At 47.6% G+C, this 7,053-nt stretch overlaps 1 protein-coding gene across 1 annotated transcript in view; it reads left to right on the top strand.

Moving 5' to 3' along the window:
- Positions 1-735: 735 nt before the first annotated feature.
- LOC122365894 (kynurenine formamidase-like) overlaps positions 736-7,053 on the top strand; it is a 50,465-nt gene continuing 44,147 nt past the window's right edge. The window contains exon 1 of the mRNA XM_043337508.1: positions 736-951. The gene's annotated coding sequence lies outside the window, so the exon portion shown is untranslated. The remainder of the gene's footprint in view (positions 952-7,053) is intronic.

The raw sequence follows: 7,053 nt of genomic DNA, 5'->3' as shown, positions 1-7,053 counted from the left end.
GAAGCTGCATCTGGCACCAATGTGCCATCAGTGCCAGCCGTCGCGGGGTTCCCCGTGGGTTCCCCGCAGCGTCGATGTCGACGGGATGGGGGTGGGAGGGGGAGGGGAGAGTCGAAACCGACGACACTGGTGCTGAGAAAGGTGTGGGATTTGTGGTGGCGGTGTGCAGTGAGAGACTGGGACTTGTGGTTTGAGAGAGAGAGAGAGAGAGAGAGAGAGAGAGAGAGAGAGAGAGAGAGAGAGAGAGAGAGAGAGAGAAAGAGAGAGAGAGAGAGAAGAGAGAGAGAGAGTGGGGAGGGAGAGAGAAAGAGAGAGAGAGAAAAAAAGTGAGAGAGAGAGAGAGAGAGAGGAGAGAGAGAGAGAGAGAGAGAGAGAGAGAGAGAGAGAGAGAGAGAGAGAGAGAGAGAGAGAGAGAGAGAGAGAGAGAGAGAGAGAGAGAGAGAGAGAGAGAGAGAGAGAGAGAGAGAGAGAGAGAGAGAGAGAGAGAGAGAGAGAGAGAGAGAGAGAGAGAGAGAGAGAGCGACCCCTTCCAGTCGGCAGTCCCACCTCTTTCGGTGCACAAACTGGAACCAGTGGGCTGAATTAAAAAACCATCAATTTAAATATAATTCACTTTTCATGAGCCGTATCAGTATGACTCGCCACCTTCCAACCCCCCTCTCCACGTGTTCTGGACGCGCCCCTGTCGCCAGATGGTTCACTTGTTTGGCTGCTTGCCAGCACAGCCTCAAGGTCGCGGTACGGGCCTGTTTATTGTGGGCCGGCCAACGACCAACGAGTGACTGTGATCGTGGTCCATTCTTGCTGTGTCTCTCTGTTGTGTGTGTGATCTGATCTAAGAAGTGTCATCTATTGAGTCACGGCTAAGCCACCTGCCGGTGACGTCATCATTGTCAGCTGGCCGGCTTCGTTGGGGCAGTGAGGTCTCGCGTCATCGGTGAATAAAATTAGGTGAGTGCCAGGGCCCAGGGACGGAGCGGGCGGTGTCATCTTGGGGGTGCCGGGTGCTGCATCGGTTGGGGAGGGGGGAGGGGGCTGTTTCGAATCCAGCTCTAGCTAATGGTGTGTAGAGATAACAATAATCGTCCCTGGCCTTATATCGGAGAATATCAGTCATTATGTAATAGTTCAATCCTCGTCAGATTGTAACTATGTAGGTATTTCAAAATTAATTCCCCAGAGAAGCAACAGAGCGGTGGTGAATGATAAAAAATGAGTCCACCCATTGCCTCATTTATGTGCCCTCGCACGCAGCATTATGAATGGCTCAGTATGAAATGCAACTGACTCTTATTTGCCGAACGGAAAACATTGCTAAGCGGAATTTCCTTATTTTTTCCATAATATGTTTGGGTTTCCTTTTTCGTTTAAACCGTTGGGTTTGCATTGCATTCACGACATCAGTGTACCACCGCTCTGTTTCCGACTGTGTTGAATGCCTGTCTCGTTTGCAGTCCCTTTCGCCTCTTCCGGTCTCACTTGCCGCCTTGCCGGTCGCTTCCTGAAGCCCATGATATTCGTCACCACTCACCAAAAGTGAAAAGGAAGCTACTGAAACCTGTGTCGGAAATTATAAGATCTTAGTGCCATGTGGGCCCAAAAGATTTCGTTTTCATTCGCAAATTTATGCTCCGGCACCTGGGACTGTGATAAAACTGCATGTGAGGAGTTCATGTAGGGTAAAGGGCCGAAGGAAGCCACACTCATGCAACTGCAGACTTGATGGGATCTAAACTTTAAGGTTGCCACATTTTAACAGAAATCAGATTTCAGTAGCCAAAACATATGGTTTTGTGGGTGGTTATTCCAAAGGCCGACCGCTTTCCCTGTCTAATTTTACTGTCGGGGACTAGGACCGAAAATGACATGTCACACTCACGCGAGCCACCCATGTACGAGTATTTGTATACCTAGTTGGGTTCCGCCTCTGCGTCGCGGAAAATATGTCAGTCGCTCGCCCTTTGCCACCGTGGAGCTGGCCTGTCAGTCCAATTCAGTTATATGCGACCATAGCCTCAGCCATAGACCACTATATAGGTATATAGTGGTCTATGCCTCAGCTGACAGCTAATCTGTGGCCCATATTCATATCCAAATTAGGTACTTGATACGTGCTAGAAAATCTTTGTGCATAAACTTCCGGTTTCCAGGTACAGAGGTGTAGGACTGGTCTGGTACACTGTACCGATATTGTAACACTAACGCCAATCGTTGAGGTGGTGCCAAACTCACCTACCGGCCGAGATGAGTCATCGTCCCGTCACACCGGTTTGTCTAGCTCGGCCCAGAGCCTGGCCCGGTCTGCGTGCGGACGCGGGGGTTTCCCTCATCTTCGTCAGTCAGTGTGTGCGGTACAGAGGACTGGACCGCCGCACAGGCAAATGTCACGCCACTGTCTGCTGATCAGATCGATTTCATCATCAGGAGTTCCCCATCGCGTTCTGGAAATTAGCGACACGCTTACGCACCTTCAGAACCACAATCGCTCCTGCAGGCTGTATGTGTTATATCTTTTGGTATAATGAAAACTTAGCTATTTGGACAGTTTCGTGACATTGTATACTGTATAGGATATTTTAGTGTAGGTATGCTTCTTGAGAGATTCTTCGGAATGCCATTAAGCTGGATGGTATTGCATGGGAGTGAAGACAAATGAGTCTTGACGCGTTGTTCAAAGGATATATCCTTCAAGCCGATGATATTATTTCTTGTTTCTGGACAACGTGGATCATTTTATTCAATCATTTTTGCAATTTCTGTTAAAGAGTTTATACAAAATCCGTAGACCTTGATCAAACATTTTTGATGAGTTAGTTGCAAAAGTGACTTGCGACACTAATAACCTGGTTACCGACGGCTGACATTGGTACCAATTTTATTGCGCTAATGCACAATCACACATTTTCATTGATGAAAGACTCAAGTGGTGTGTGAGCACAGTGTCTGGCCGTTGAGTACTAATTTTATCAGTGACGTCGCGCTGTATTGCCTGATGTTGCTAGATATGACGTCATATTATGACTATCTTATCCGTTATCGTTGCGGGCGCGGCATTTGATTGCTTGGTAATGCAGTGAAGATATGTCATATTGACATGCAAGAATGAATTCAATAGATAATCGTATCTTTTATCAAAGAGCTCCTGTTGGAGTGATAGTAAGTGTTGTATGAATGAGGATATGTCACCACGTTAATAATCTGCTCCTTGGAACATGAACGAGGAAAATGTGCCGACGGCCTCTGCTCTTTATGACCCAGTGCCCTGTGCCCTGTGTCAAAGGTGAATAATTTCCGATACGGGGATTCTGGAGTGCCGAAGGCTGAGTGGGAGCCTTCCCCTCCCACGGACAAAGCGTCCCCCCCCCCACGGTCCTGTCCCCCATGCAAAGTGGCAGGGAAACAGCGACGAGGGGCATTGTTTCGACAGTCCCGTGAGTCCCTTGAGTCAGAGACGTGGCCAGCGCACCACCGTTGGAGAGTACTTTGTCCTTCAGTGCTATCAGCTTCCTGGAGCGCCTTCAGATGTTCCTTGAGCGTGGAGTGGAGGTGCCCACTTCGAGCACATGCGCAAATGAAAGAGAGACGTACAGATCCCATTTTTGAAATAATGATCGTAACGTCAGTGACAGTTCCATTGAAACTTTTCCATGAAATAGGTATAGTATAATTTGTCAAACGATTTTTTGAAGTTGTGGAAGTTTCTTCTTCGTATCTTTTACCACTTCGAAAAATTGCTGTTGAAAAGTGACACATGTTTTTGAGTCCCTGGTAGCTACCTACCGGCCCGTGACGTCACTGCTAATAATGTATGATTTACTTAATTCATGACAGTGCGCTGATTTTAACCCTCGCCCGCACATGCCATTTTCCCATCCTAGAACGCACATGGGGGGGGGGGGGTGGTTGCCACCACCACCCGCGCCATTTCGTTCCTGTTGGAGATAGAGCTTAGCGGTAAAGACCAAAAAGATTCTTTGGGAAGAGACGAATCCAATGATACCCAGTTTTACCTTCTCAGGTCAGTCGTTGACCTTCCAGATCAGGTCAAACTAAAAAATGTTGCTGTTTTGGGTCATCGTTGGATATCAAGTGCGCTGCTTATCATATACCGATGACGATGCCGTTTTGTGGTGCCAAGCCAGCTAGAACCTCTTTGTCACACTACCCGACCAGGTTTTTGCTGCTGAGGTCATTTCAGGTCAAGTTAGGTCAAGGTCAATAATATGTGTTTGTATGTCTGTGTGTGTCTGTGTGTATATTGATGTGTGCACCGATTGTTTATGTGTCCATATTACATGAAATCATGATCTGAGAAGCTTTTACCAAAAATGCAGTCAAAAAACTTCACAAAAAGTAAATTCAGCTTGCCTAAAACGCAATTATCTTAGATGACCTAGGTTGACCTTGACCCTGACCTTGACATCTTTACATCGTCGAACATGTTCCATGATAGGTGGGAAGTAAGACTGGCAAAAAAGGCCGAAATCAGAGTGTCAAAAGCTCATAAGGCCCATAGCCAACGAAAGATGTTGAAAATTGGCCATTTGGGTCATGACATGACCTGAAAAATAAGGTCATATCTCCGAAACCAAAAACCACAGAAACTTGAAATTTTCAGTGGACGTCGAGAAAGGATAGAAGAGCAGCTATACGAAAAATTAGCCTTCTAGCTCAAAAAAATGTGGAGTGCAGAGCAGAAAGACTACCTGGGGGGGGGGGGGGTGGCAACCACCCCCCCCCCCCATGTGCGGGCGAGGGTTAAGGCCTCCGAGCGTCCGCTGGACCATATATGAAGCATTATGTTTACATTGAATTTGCTCAAGGGACTCCCACCTTAAAAAAGTTTATGGATTGGCATAAAAGTGATGTATATACCGTGGTTTAGAAAAAGCAAACTAAATAAATATATTTATTTACCAAATTTCACCGGAAATATGCCCGGTAAGGACTGCGGCGACCCTGTGGCGGGGCCGTATACGGCTGCACTTGGACGTGGGCCGCAGGACGCGGTCTGGACTCTGGACAGTGTGCGGCTGCCGACGCTCGGGAGCTGGGGCGTACAACTGCACTGCGGCTCCCCTGGCTTTGGCCGCGGGCCGATGCTGTGGCTGCTTCCGGTCGCGCTAGGCGTCCCAGTCGGCGCGGCGTGGCGTCGTCTGACTCATGGGGGCCTCTTGACTGTCGGCGGCGACCGGCCTCCGCCCGCTGGGGACTGTGGCGGCCAATGGCGGGAACTGTGGCGGGGACTGTGGCGGCAAAGTTAGCGGCCACTGGCCGCGGTCTGGATGGTATGCGGTGGCCTGAAAAGAAGAAAAAAATGCCATCTTGATCGACTGGCACTGCCCAACATTAGGTATTTTATAAACCTCTAACATTAATTGTCCGTATTCTAACATGTGTGATGTGAATCATTTTCCAACCTTTCCTGTTGAACAGTGCCATCGAGCAGTACGGGATGTGATTGTTCTGAAATGCTGTACCAAACCTGGTACCAAATACCAATATGATTCAATAAATACATTACCGGCGTGACCCCGGACAAGCCAAAAATATTCACAGGTTTTTGAGACATTTGACTTTTATTTTTGTTTCTTTGTTTTTTTTTGGGGGGGAGGCTCCGCTGTTCCTCTGACGCCCTTTGGAAGCATTCATTTAAAAAGTGTGACCGATGTTGCGCGCAAGGCCGTATATCACCACAATTGTCTTTTAGCAAGGCATAGACCTCTGTACACCATAGACCTCTGTACAGGTGTACAGAGGTCTATGAGCAAGGTTTTAGTATAAATCGCTAGGTCTGCGCTGACGTCACAAAGTCTAAGGGGGCATTCAAAATGCATTAGCCCCTTAGAATCTGAAAACTGCACACTTTGAAATTAAATATCTCCGAATTAAAACAATCCTCGATGTTGTGAGTGCCCAAACCGATAAGTGCAAGCCAGGGACCTCAATTTGGCTATCTCAACTCAAAACTAATGTTAAGGTGGGCTGGCCCTATTCCGGGCGGGCTCTGAAAGGTTCGATTCTGGGCGGGGGCCTTTTCGGCCCCCCTTCAGATCTCAAAAGCTACACATCGTTGCGACAAACGGCAAACGGCGTTTGATAGGTCGTTTAAAGATCTACAACTTTTACGTAAAACATTTTCAGGTCAGGTCAATATTGAGGTCACCAGAGGTCATCAACGATAAAATGTTTTGGAATTAGTTACCTATACAACTTTTAAACTAAGACACATAGAGACATAAAATTAATACATTTTTTGTTGCTGTCGTCGAGGCGATGCGAAATAAGTATGCGATGACCTTCACAGGTCAATTTGAAATTTGACCCGAGGTCAAGGTCAGGTCATTCATCAATGAGGTTGTGGGGTATGGTCATGCCGCATACCAAACGACGCGCCTTGACCAGACGAGCAGTTTGGTACCACTTACAAGTCTTTAGCACCATCACGTCGTGATTTATTGACAGAAACGCGATTTATGACGTCACATGACCTCAGATGACCTTTCCCGGTCCCCCTGTCAATTAGCGGCACCAGGATCATCACCGATGAGATAATATACCATAATACTGAAAGCATTAGGTGGTTTTGACTCGTTTACACGAAGCAGGAGGCGTTTCAATATTTTCCCATAGGCCTGCAATGTAAAGGTCACCAGTCTGGCCTGACGTCAGGTCACAGATATAAAAATTATGAGATATACAAATTGCACATACTGGTACCCTAACTAAAACCTGAAGAGAAGAAATTGATAAGTCAAAAACTCTAGCTCTGGCGTGATTGCAAACTTTTCTGAGGTGGGGTCACCAAACCACCTCTGGTGACCTGACCTGACCTGACCCGGCAACTTTTTTGTCAAAATGTGCGCAATGAATGTTAAGAAGAAGTCACCGAGTATGAGCTTTCAGTCTTGCGGCGTTTGGCAATGGCACAAGAAAACCCTGAAGGGGGGCCTTAAAGGCCCCCCTTCATTACCCCCCCCCCCCCCGCCCGGAATAGGGTTAAAGTTCAAACTTTAGTACGAGGTAACTGGACGGATAGGCCCGCGAGCCAAA

Source organism: Amphibalanus amphitrite, unplaced genomic scaffold (genome assembly GCF_019059575.1).
Source record: "Amphibalanus amphitrite isolate SeventyFive unplaced genomic scaffold, NRLGWU_Aamphi_draft 000771F_arrow, whole genome shotgun sequence".
Taxonomy (NCBI): Eukaryota; Metazoa; Arthropoda; class Thecostraca; order Balanomorpha; family Balanidae; genus Amphibalanus; species Amphibalanus amphitrite.
This window is presented reverse-complemented; position numbering and strand designations above follow the sequence as displayed.